Raw genomic sequence first — 12,729 nt, forward strand, 5'->3', positions numbered from 1 at the left:
GACAGTGGTAAGAAGGTGGTGGTGTATTGTTTGAAATTGAACCAAGACAAATGAGAGACACAATTTGTGTGGGCTGGACTAGTGACTTGCAGTTGCGTACAGGGCATGCCATGCCTTTTTAAAACCTAGGCACTTTTTGTCTCAAGTGGACCTTCACTAGGGAATGATTAAATGGCTCAGAGTTAGTGATTTGATAACAGAAAGCCTGGAAAGTTCGGTTTATTCTCAGAAAGATTGCTTAGATTCCTTCTTTCTGATGTGACACCCCCTCCCCCCAACCCGGTAACTTTAAACTCCCTCCTTTTGTCTGTTTGCTGTTGACGACTGTTAGGATAGAGAAGGTTATGTTATGGTAGAAAATACCCATCAAAACCTCAGTGGCTTAAAACTACAGAAGTTTGTTTCTTTTTCTGTTTTTGTTGGTTCTGTGTCTTTGGTATATTATTTATTTATTTTACCTTTAATTCCAGCGTAATTTCTAAAATTTTAATTGCACTGTAGTTAACGTGCAGTGTTACATTAGTTTCAGGTGTACGATACAGTGATTCGACACTTCTCTCCGTCGCCCCATGCTCGTGACGACAAGTGCACTCCTTAATCCTTGTCATCTATCCCCCCACCCCCAGAAGTTTAGTTCTTGATCCCATTGCATGTCCATCGTGGGACAGAAGGGGAGCCTGCCAGCTGCAGACAATTAGGGACTCCGAATGATGGAAGCTCCTCTCTGCACCTGTTTCCACACACACTGTAGCAGGAGGAAGGGGACACGGTGAGGTTTGTCCTAGCTAAGGCTTCTGCTCAGAGGTGACACCTGCCACTTCTCACATTTCATTGGTCAAAAAGTTGTACACGATCATGTTTAACTTCAAAGCAGTGGAAGGGACATTCAATCCTACGCTGAGCCTAGGAGGAGAAGAGAAATTAATAACCTGCCTATGACTACCTCATCAGCCATTAGACATCATCACACAGGGAAGGGATTTGTCTTGAGTTTATGGTAATTAGCACTGCCAATGCTAATTTCTCTGCCCCGGACATTTCTGAGCGTTGGTTAAAAAAGTGTTGTCACATATTTCCACAGTAGTCCCATGAAATGAATGTTCTGCATCCTTGGAACCTTATAATACAGCAGCTTCAAGGACTATTGATACTTTGAAATGCTTTCGGTGACAATGATTATGATGAAAATAATAGTGAAGAGTAAAAACTTGCCCACAGAGAGAAATCTACCCCTTAAATAGTGCTTTAACTCAGTTCTTTCTTTTGAAAGTACCTTTCAAGTCTTAATCAAAGGACAACATCTTCATAACCAAACTAATCAACATTTGATGGATAAGGAAGTTAAGGATCAGAGAAGATAGAGTAGACTTCTCAGGTCTCTAAGATAGAAGTTTGAAGTGTTGAATTCATGTTGGGGGATTTTACTGTAATCACCAAAACCACCTACAATGCCACGCTCACTACAGACCACCCCCCCCACGCCGACACCACCACCGTCCCCACCACCACCATCACCACCACCTCACCACTACCGCTACTATCACCATTTAATGTTAGAACACAAACCGTATGATCCAAATCATGTTTCTTTTCAGGCCCATCAGGGGAACCATAAAATTAGGTAAGATTTTTAGCAATTATGTTTTTTTCCCTATACATTTCATAATCCAGGAATTAAAAAGGTCATGGAAGAGGATTAGCAACTCAGAACTACCTTGGGGGCTGGGTTTGGACTAAACTTATCTTTCTCCCTCTTGAATTTGTCCTTTTCTTTTTTCTTTATAATTTTCTTCCTGGAGTACTTTTTCTCCCTCCTTTAAACCTGGAAGAGAACCAGCGCTAAAAAAAATGCCACACTTGGGTCCCAGAAAGGGGTGGTGTATTACGGTAGCACTTACTTTAGCTCCTTTATCACATACACCACTTAAATATAGCCCTTTGAGGAGCACAGATGTGGCCAGGATCATCAAAGTTGGGGCTATTTTTTTTTTTCCTGCCAAACTCTGCTTAGAAACCAGCATGAGGAAACTGGAAGGAGCTGTCCCAAGTGACATGGCACGACTGCCCAGTGCATCGGAGGGGTTTGGCAGAGTCATTGCAATCAGCAGGTCTCACTTCATGAATTCACCTGTTTGCACTGATTTGAATGTGATGCTTCAGGCCTCTGCAATAGAGTTCAGAGTGGGCTTTCTTTGGAGGTGGTTTTCATTGGCCACTGAACTATGGAGATAAAGGTTCTGTCTTAGCCTGTTGGCTAGTGTGGGGAAGGATGGCATCTTGGACTCTTGCCCATAGTGTGTGTAGTGTTACCAACCTTCTGCAAGGCCTAAGGCATTTGTGTCTTTAAATACCCTTGCCAGCAGAGGTAATGATGGAGGGTAGAGAGGTTCTGGCCCAAAGATAACACCCTAGAGCTTTACTAAACCCTTACCCCCACCCCCAAATATTAACAAAACAAGGACGTTATCACATTACCAATCTGGGCCGCAGTTGACTATTTGCCAAGAATTCCACGTTTCCACCTCACATAATACATTTTATTTTTCTTTTGGGGATTTGTTTTCTGAGTCAGTTTACTTCTTCGTGGTCCAATAATCACCAAATGGAATTCTCTCCATCTTTCATCCTTCATCATTAGGGGAAAAATACAGTATCATTTTCTGGCAAGAAATAAATATCTCAAAATGAAAGACAATATTTAGTGACCAAAAAAAAAAAAAATCCCTCAAGAGCACTACTTTTCTGATGAATCAGAGCTGGAAGTGATTAAGGGCTCAGTGCATTAAAACAATGAGTACTCACGTCCATTCCTTCATTTTCATAAGAAAATCAAACATCCTCTTTTAAGGAAGTGGGGGGTTGTTTAACAAATCTTTCAAGTGAGCCCTAGATAAGTGCATTGGCATGGTTTGAGGAAACGCATAGAGGAAATTAAAAATATTTATTTTATTGAACTAATATTCCCAGCTGGAGATTAAAGTAGCAAATGGAGCCCACAACTGTAAGGTGGATGCTATCCGCCCATTTAGTTTCTATTTGTTTTGTTCCTAACTGTCAACCTGAACTTGAGTAGAAGTTTTAAATTGTAATTTACTAAGTGCTTATAAGAGTGTTCCTTGTATATAAAATGGGGTAGTCTGAGATTGTATTTTTGGATAAAAATATGTGTAGTTTGATTGCACTTGAATTGGTGAATTTTTTTTTTATATGTTCAGAATGTGAAATTCCTGGTTTTCTTTAGGTTGACTACAATTTTGCTGTGTTGTAGAGAATTATGATTTCATGATTGTGCAAGTTTGGAATGTTTCTCATGCCATTTTATTATGGATTTCAAAAAACATTTTTAAAAGCTATATTTAGGGGGCCTGTCAGTGGCATGGTTGGTTAGGTGTAAGATTGGTGGCTTAAGCTCAGGTCATGACCTCAGGGTCCTGGGGTCAAGCCCTGTGTCAATTCCACAATCAGCTTGGAGTCTGCTTGAGATTCTCTCTCCTTCCTCTGCTCCTCCCTCTTGTGCGTGCTCTGTCTCTCTAAAATAAATAAAATAAATCTTTATATATATATATATATATATATATATATATATATATAAGTAGTAGTTACTCTCTCTATATATATGGCATTATTTAGGAATCAGGGCTAGCTATTTTCATTTCAGAGTGTTAACTCTTAGCTATTGGATCTGAACATCCTATTTAAGCCTGGCTGTGGTCAGGTCTTCTTCTTGGATGGACAACTGTAAGGACTTTTTATTTTAGATTTATAAGGGAAGAGATATGTGGAAAGTAGGCATGTCACATGCATGTTTGCTTGAGTGGCACATAGTAGCTACAATAGTTAAGCTTCCATCAGTAGTTACTATGTTCCAGGCAATAGACCAAAGAATTTATGTCCCTTATTTCTTGTGGAGACAGTTACTGTTTTGCAGTAACTATAATTATCATTATTTTCCAGGTGAGGAAATTGACCTCTCAGAGAGGATACCTCACTTTCTCAGGAGCTCCTAGCGGGCAAGTGCCAGAGGTAGGGTGCTCCTGGTACGTGCCCTGTTGACTCCCCACCAGGTGTTGTGGGGCTTCTCTTACAATGGCAGAGACCCAGGTGTTTAAAGATGGTCTTTTTCAAGCTCTTGGGGCAAAAACTGATAAATGCAAAAGCAGGGCTGCATTCCCATCCCTTTCCAGTTCGTAGACATTCTCTTGCAGAACAAGCATGCATTTGCAGGCCAGCTTTTCCATGGAAAAGCTAGAGTGGGCACACGTTCAATTCAATTCCCACTGTGCTTTCTCACAGAGGTTCTTCCACAAGATTACAAAGACTGGGAACCTAGCCTATTATTATTAATAATTTTTAAAAGTTATTCTGGTTTCTTTTAGGGCCATATCAGTTTCAAAGATCGCTGTCAGGGTGGGAGCAACTGAAGTTGAAATGGCCTGAATGCTAAATGTAGCCTGAGAGCGGAAACTTTGTTCTTCAGAGTTGAAAAGTCGGTGGAATATTCATAGAAATGTAATACGAGCACAGGATACCGAGTCAGTGTCAAAACTTTGTTCCAAACCATATTTGCTGTTTGTAAAACTGGCTCCTCAGAGCCCGGCTGGGGGATGAGAGGGCAAATGGATTACAGCATGCCCTGAGACAGGGCTGCGGGTCCGGGGCTCCCTTTCCCACAGAGGGTAGGTCTTTTCTCCACAGGAATCAGGGTTCTGGGCAGGGGCAGGGAGTGGAGGCAAAGGGACTGGGGTCCCTTCCAAGAGGACCATCTCTGCCTCAGTTATGGAAACCTTTCCTTCTTATTCCTACCCAAGGTTTGTTCCTGAAGTTTGAAATAGAAACTCTGGAGGGATCTATGTAGTGTTCTGCACATGCAGAAGTGACACCATTTGCTTTTTCCTTGAAGTTCTCCTGATCATGGTATTGATAAAAAAATGATAGTGGCATAGATCCCAATGAATATCATCTTCAGATGCTGGAATTGGATCTTAAAACTAACCAGAGGAATCATCTACTGATGACCCAAATTTCCTTTCAAGAATTAACAAATTCTCTCTCATTTTTCCCCCCATGGAACTCTACTCATCTGTAGTTAATCTAAGAATTAACATTTAGCAAATTACTGCCTTAAATGAGGTATGTGCCTGGTGGCTCAGTTGATTAGAACCCTGTGCTAATGAGATCACGAGTTCAGTCCTCAGGAGGGCTGGTTCCCTTCACCGTGGTCCCTCTCTGAACCTCAGCCAGGCCTCCAAATGAACACTGCTCACAAGTGGCCTTTTGGGGGAAGAATCAACACAAATTCTTCATCATTTGTGGGGGGAAAAAAAAACCAACCCAAAGCAGATGCCCTGCGTTAACTTAGAGTATGACAGTGATCCCGTGGGGGTAACGAAATGGTACCCACGAGGCTGCAAAGACTTCTTGCAGACTGTGGAAGTGCCACACTTCCTGGGGATGGCTTCCGGGCTGGGAAAACAGATATGATGTGTGTACAAGGCTCCAGTCTTGCACAGTGAAAGGGGGAGTGTCATCTAGGAACAGTAGGAGGCTGGATGTTTCTCTGTAGGGCAGACTCAAAGGGAGTCTCGTGCAGGGAGTTTTGTTCAACTTTCACTAATCACTTATTTAAAAGACAGATCATTCTGGGCCTTCTCTTTATAAATGTCAGCAGTCATGCAACCCATGGGACCATTTCTTCCCCAGCCAGGCCACTCCAGCCATTTTTCTCAGGCTGGCAGGAGACACAGTAGCTGAGAGCTTGAAGAGCAGGAGAGGTTCTCACTCTCTTGCTTTCTCTCCATTTTCCACTCTCAGAAACCACTTTTTTTTCAGAGCCAGGTCCAGTTCTGAGGCTCAGTCTCACCCAAGCATGACCGGATGCATTAATATCCTCTGAGGCCATTTCTTGGGTTTCGGGAAGAATAATGCCTAATGAGCTCCAGCTGTGCCCGGTGGCATTCCCTGTTGCAACCAGCAACCCCCACTGGCTTTCTTCCATTTTCCAAGAATACCTTCTTCAGGGCAGCAGCCACCTCTCTCTCTCTCTCTCTCTCTCTTTAAAAAAACTTTAACCACTGCATCCTTATCACCTAGCAGATTGCTTTGTGTATAGAAGTTCAATAAATATTTGCTGAATATTCAATTGTGGAACTGGTTCCGTTTAGACAAAGGCAATTTTTTAAATGTTATCACCTTATTTTTCTCTTTACAGAATTATATGTGCTTACTGGAAAAAAATTAGAAAATAGAGAATAAATATCACCCATAATGTCATCACTTGGAGATAGCCTTTCTTGACATTTTGGGGTGCATGATATTTACATCTGTATGCATATCTATCATTTGTACGGGACTCCGACAATTCATATTATTATGCAATCATTTTTTATTTACATAAAAATCTTCGCATGGTATTATATATTGATATTATATATTCTTCTACCTTAGTATCTTTAATTTTTTTTCAGAGCATTTTATTGCATGACTGGGCTTCAGCTTAATCAGTCACATATTAAAACCGCCTCGTAGCTTAAACTTTCTGCATAGTTTTGTTTATTTCCTTGGGACAAATTCCGGCAGGAAGAATTGCATGGTCCCACGGTTTTCTAATTCACTATGTGTTGGCAAGTTATGGGTCAGAGAGGTGCCACCGATCTGAACTCCTGCCTGCAACCATGTCCTCCCTTGCTGGACGGTATTAATCATTCTTTTGTATATTTGCTAACTCCTAGGCCAGACGATATCAGCGTGCATTTCCTGTAACAGTAGTGAAGCTGAATATTTTGTGTGTGGCTATATTGATACTTGCTTTGCAAGGTGCCTGCTAACTTCTTTGAAGACCCAGGTATTCTGAGGACCAGTAGATTCATTCCTCTCTGTTTCATAGGGTTATTGTAAGAATTAGTTGATGCAACCTATTTGAATAAGTTTGCAAGCTACAAAGCAATACACCAATGTGTTGATCGAATTTGTGATCTGGTAGGGCGAGGGTCAGGAGGAATCGTCACCTGAGGGCAAATGGGCTGAGTAAATGGGTTCCAAGCAAAGACCTGGGTGAGCTTTCCTGGAGGAGGTATGCGGAGGGACACCTGTGAAGAAAGGGAAAGAGGACGTGCCCTGAAGATCTGTTACTTTGAGAAGGTCACTGGAAAAGAGACAAGGTCAGAGATAGCACAGGGGCTGGCAGCTCCAGACAGGAGCTGAGTAGGCACAGAGGGGAGCAAGATGGGCCAAGGAGTGATAGGAAACAAATGGGATCGTGCTGAGGGTGGTCTGTGATCTCCCTGGGGGGTGAGGTGAAGGCGTCTTCTCACATGTCTCTAAACCAGCCACGGAAAAGAGAAAACACCAGCAGAGCCCGCTTCTCTGAAGACTGGTCTGAAGCCCAGTGTGACCAAGGCAGGTGTGTTTAAGAGCAGACAGGGAGATTGGTGCCACTGCACACAAGTGTGGTCACCTGGCTGGAGCACACCTGTGCTTTCCTGTCAATCCTGGGAATAACCACACCCGGGAGGGGAAAAGAAATGCATAAAGCAGTGGTAATTAAATAAAATCCCACACTAAAATTGTCCCAGCAAGTATGGGATCCCAGGTATATAGAAGTATAAATAAATATATGTACTATGTAATAAACGTGATGCGTATTTACTATATATAGCGTGTGTCTCTCTCCATTACTATATACATAAAATACATGGATATAGGCATATGCATGCTTGCCCGTGGTCATCTCCAGGGAGAGGGAATTACCTTTGCTTGTCCTCACTTGTTTCAGTGTCATTTCACTTATTACAAGAAATATGTATTCTCTAATTTGTAAATGATTGGGTAAAGAAAAAAATGGTTAAGGCTAGGAAGAGGTGTGCTGTGAGGGTGGCCTGCCACTGTCCCTGTGACAGCGTGGGCGGGGATTGGTTAGGGCAGCAGAAGCTGAGGTCCCAGGGCTGTCACCAGAGCCCCTGCTAACTCGGACAGAGGAACCCCTGGAAGCACCTGAGAGTCACACCTGGGCCCCTCAGGGCACTGGGCTCATTGGCATGTCACACTGAGATGACAGGAGAAGCCGTGCCTTCTTGGCAGGCAGGACTCTAGCCAACAGGTAAGACGTTTCCAGGCTGGGAGTCAACATAGGCCGCCTGTTTCCAGATTGGGCAAGCATTGCCACCTGGCAGGGAGGAGGCCTGGGTTCATTGCAGGGAAGAGAACTTGAGCTTGGTGCAGGAGGAAACGTGAGAGCTTTTCTCCTTCAGTTCAAGGGCTGTCACCCCAGCCATGAAACAGAGTATCTGACTGGGACTTTTTGTGATTTTACATCAGGTGCAGCTGCTTTAAGGCAACACAGTTTCTCATGTCCTTTATGTCTGGCTGTCCCATGGTCTGGAGACAGAGTCGGGGGAACAAGCCTGAGCTGGTCTCTGACTTCCTGGAGTTACACTCGATTTGGGGAGATGGATGGATGGATGGCACACAAGGGACCGACCAGAGAGCGTCACACATGGTAAGATTGCTCTGAAGGAAACCAAAAGAAGTGGGAAGATCAGGGCTGGGCTACTTTGGATCCAAAGGCAATGGAAGGTCTTTTGGAGGAGAGGATGTTTAAACTGAGTCAGGAACAAAGAGAAGGGGGCAGCAGGTGAGTAGCCAGCCGGTAGAAGGGGGACCCAGGAGGCAGGACTCCAGCTCAGCCTGTTGGCCCTGTGTCTGGAGAGCAGCGAGTGCAGGATGCTGCTCAGGAGGAGGCTTGAGAGGCCAGCAGGCATCAGATCACATCACACCTGGCCCTGTAGGTGGGTCCTATCTGGATGTTTGATTTTACCCTCAGTGCAAAGGCAAGGTAAAATCTGACGTGATGATGCAACATCTAAGCTTCAACTCAGCGTATGTAAAGATTGTTGAATGAGTATAAACTAAATCAACGGATTGATATTCCGGGGTCAGAAAATGTCCCGTGTGTCTTTTATTTTATTTTCTATCATTATTTATGTTATATATTTTATTGTATTTTATTTTTAAGCTATGGTTTTGACTTCTACATTACATGAAAAATCACTCCCATTTAGATTTATTTTCACAAAAAGACCAAGCTACAGTGATGCGAATAAAGTTTGATGCTGCAGAGTGTGCCTGAAATCGAAGGCAAGGTGAATGAGACACTGTGTCCAGAGTGTGGGGTGTACGAAGCTCTTCCACACTCGGATGCCCTCCGTCTTTGTCATCCTCCAGCATGCTGGGCTGCGCAGGTGCTCCTGCTGTCTCCGTGGTATCTCCAGATGAGGAGACCAGCTCAGAGAGGTGAGAAAAGACCGGGCAGGGCTGTATCCCTCTAAAACCAGCAGGCACCTGGAGTTAGTGTGAGGTAGAGACCAGACATGGACTTTGAGGTTGGGTAGATCTGGTTTCCCTCTCTGCACTCAACCGTTGTGGGACTTTGGAATAGACACCCTACTGTCCGATCTCCGTGTGGCTCATTTTCCATTTTTAAAATGGGGATAATACAATTTACCTCCTAATATATTGGTGTGGATTAAAAGAGAAGAATTAGAACATCTGGCACACAAGAGACGCTCAAGGAATATTAGTTTCTTTGTTCCTTTACCTGCAAAAAATCCACGAATCCGTCCAAAAAAATAGACCATCCTTTAGAATAGAACCTTACCCATTTCTTTTTTGTTTTTGTTATTGACGGGACGTCCGAAAGGATGTTAGTTTTCTTGTTGTTGTAGTTGGGTTTGTGGTAAGCTGACTTTGCACTTTAAAAGGGAAAAGAAGGAAATCTGTAGTACCTCAAACAATGAGCCTTTTTAAAACCTGCATTGGACTCCAATTTCAAAGAATATTCTTATTAACATACTTTCTTATAAATGGGACGCTACTCATCAAATATTTATAAGTAGTAGCCCGAGAAGCCAGCGCAGTGCTTGGCAAGCCTGGGGACATTTCCCACGTGCGCTGTGGGATGGCGTAGGCAGGGGAGACCCTTTAATTTTGTGACATGGTTTGGGGGCTCCAGTGTGAGCTAGTCTTGGCATGGTTTCTCCCTGCTCTGGGCCTGTTCTGGAGTCTTTCAGGACTCCCACGTAGACTGTCCTTGCAGGCAACTCCCTTTGAAGTCCCCGGGAGCTCTTTGAATGGAAAACATACACAACGGGGTGTTGATGCAAATAAGCATCAGACCTGATGTACGTGGGGGAATAAAGGTGCTTCTCACACCAAATATTAGCTCTTTAGCCCAGAAACTATGGTTTGATCATTAAATAGAAAAATCAGCTCCCCCCCCCAAAAAAAACCCAGAATCTATCACCAAAGCTCCACCATATCCATTCTCTCAGGAAATGATAAACCTGCTAATTACCCGAGAGTTTTAATTAAGTAACAGATATAGACAGTGCCGGGCTCTGTTTTTACTTTAAACATATCAATAAAATAAAATTCTCAATTTCAGGGCAACTTGCTAAATGAAAAAAAAATTACTATCTTTTGAAATATCACTCATCGAGTGCGATAATTTAGAAAAATATCTCTATTAGAGATAGTTAGAGATATTTTTTGGTTGGAAATGCAGTCACCGATGTAGCACAAAGCTGCAATTTGTAGACAGGTTAAGTAAATTAAATCACTCACTGTCTTTTTTTTCAATGGCTTTAAAAGTTAAAGGTAATTTGCAAAGAAAACGCTCAGTTTGAATTGGTTTGTAATATCTGTTAATGATCTTTAAAAAAATCCACTTATTCACAATCCTGTCCCTGAGGGAATTCCAGCATGCTATCAGAAAAATTTCTTAAGTCTGAAATGTCATTAGCTAGTGATTCCTTTGAAGTAAAAAGCCCTGAAAAAATAAATTATATAAGGTATACAAGTGCGCAGGACAATCACTTTGATGAATAATATCTGTGTTTTTCGTACCTAAAAACGCAACAATTGCAATCCAAGCTGTTAAATTATAGAGCTGTCTTCGGAATTACCTTGGTGTAGGTACGCGTGCTCTGTTTATTTCACACGTATATTGAGTTCTTCCATATATTTATAGATTGTTGATGTAAAAACAGTAGTGTTGAAACAATTTTGATTATATTCATTGTGTTTACCTTTTGGAAACACAAGGTGTTGCCTAAATACAGCTCTACAGGTGTTGCCATCCAGAACTAAAACAATAGCCTGTTTCAGGGCCACATCCTGGATCCCTGAGCCGGGCGCCCTGAACAGGGGTGCGAATACTGCGCAGCCCCTCGAATTGTCCAATATTAGATAACAAGAGCTGTGCAATACTACACCAAAGGGGCAATTTTCTTCCTGACCCTGGCTGGCTATCAGTTTTTGCCTGGAAGCAGGGGAGTCTTTGTAATACGATATTAGTCAGTGAAACTACAGATGCTGGTTTGGCTGCTATAAATAGCTAATCTATCTTTCTTTCTTTCTTTCTTTCTTTCTTTCTTTCTTTCTTTCTTTCTTTTTTTTTTAGTTGGATTTTAGTAAACCATTGGCTACAGGTTAATTACACATTTCGTAAGAAAGCATTTCCTTGTAGCCAGCCTAAATTTGTTACCCTTTAATCCCGCTGTATAGAAGGCTAGCAGTGTATGAGCCTCCAGGAGGACCTTCAGTGTGTCTTTATTTTACATACTGGGGCTTTAACTTTTTGTTCTCCTCACACACTACTTACCTTTTAGCGAAACTGCCAAGGACCTGGTTTTATTCATTTTTCCTCCAGGGGAAGGCATTCTGTTCTTCTTGATCCAGCTGATTTGTGACTGTAGGTGTGGTTCATTGGTTCGTCCTGTTTTCTGCTCTGTAGCTGACATCCGGAGAGCACACTGACATAGGTGAGAATAAGCCACTGATGGATTTTGATCAAAATATTCTACAATATTTAGTGCTTTCATTTACTGCATCTGAAAATGGAAATCAACACTTGAAATTTTGGGCGGGAAGCTTTATTGGAGTTCCATCTATCGAAGATTACAAAGAGCAGAGCATGGGACTCAGTGTGTTATCCTGGAGTGTGTTCTCCTGGAGAGAACACATCCTGTAACCACCTCCTGGGACAAGAAAGAGAATATAGCCAACATTCCTGCCTGCCCCTAGGCTGAGACTCTCCTTTTCTCCTCAAAAATAACCACTCTGCTGACTGTTTTTTATTTTTTTGTTTTTGTTTTTGTCTCCGCTTCATATGAATGGACTCCTTTGGTAAGTGTTCTTTTGCATCTGGTTTCATCCTTTCAACATAGTGTCTGTGAGCTGTGTCTGTGTTGCTGCGGTGCAATTATATTCTCCTTGTTTTATCTCATTCCACTGTATCAATAATATACCACAGTTAACCATTTTGCCCCTGATGCACATCGGGGTTGTTGTTGATTTTTGGCTATTTCGGAGAACTGCCAAATGCTTGCTCATGCACATCTTGGTGGGTGTGCATGCATATCTGTTGCGTATGTAGACTAAGAGGGAAGTTACTGAGGTGTAGGGCATGACCATGCTGGGCTTTAATGACGTCACTTTTCCAAAGAGGTTGTATTAGTTTCTAGTCCCACCAGCGGTGGGTGAGAGAGAACGCTTGTTAACATTTGGTATTCTTCATCTTTTTAATTTTGGTCATTCTGGTGATATGGTGAATCTCATTATGGTTTTGATTCCCCAGATTATTAAGAAGTTGAGCATCTTTTCATGTACATTGGCCATTTGGATATTTTGTGAATGGACTTTTCAAGGGTCTTGCTAATGTTTCCAATGCACTGA

The 12,729-nt window shown here is 42.4% G+C and overlaps 1 long non-coding RNA gene across 21 annotated transcripts in view; it reads left to right on the forward strand.

Annotated features, from left to right (window-relative positions):
• Positions 1–12,729, forward strand: part of LOC140643050 (uncharacterized) — a 114,362-nt gene that overhangs the window by 35,382 nt on the left and 66,251 nt on the right. For 14 of the 21 annotated variants that reach the window (XR_012039440.1, XR_012039446.1, XR_012039439.1 and 11 more), the window contains exons 2-4: positions 8,314–8,494; positions 9,057–9,288; positions 11,705–11,816. This is a non-coding gene — a long non-coding RNA (uncharacterized lncRNA). Of the gene's footprint in view, positions 1–6,728; positions 6,842–7,905; positions 8,096–8,124; positions 8,226–8,313; positions 8,495–9,056; positions 9,289–11,704; positions 11,817–12,152; positions 12,181–12,729 lie in introns of those variants that run through there. The other 7 variants (XR_012039444.1, XR_012039443.1, XR_012039442.1 and 4 more) reach the window with 7 other exon arrangements.

Source organism: Canis lupus, chromosome 11 (assembly GCF_048164855.1).
Source record: "Canis lupus baileyi chromosome 11, mCanLup2.hap1, whole genome shotgun sequence".
NCBI classification, from domain to species: Eukaryota; Metazoa; Chordata; class Mammalia; order Carnivora; family Canidae; genus Canis; species Canis lupus.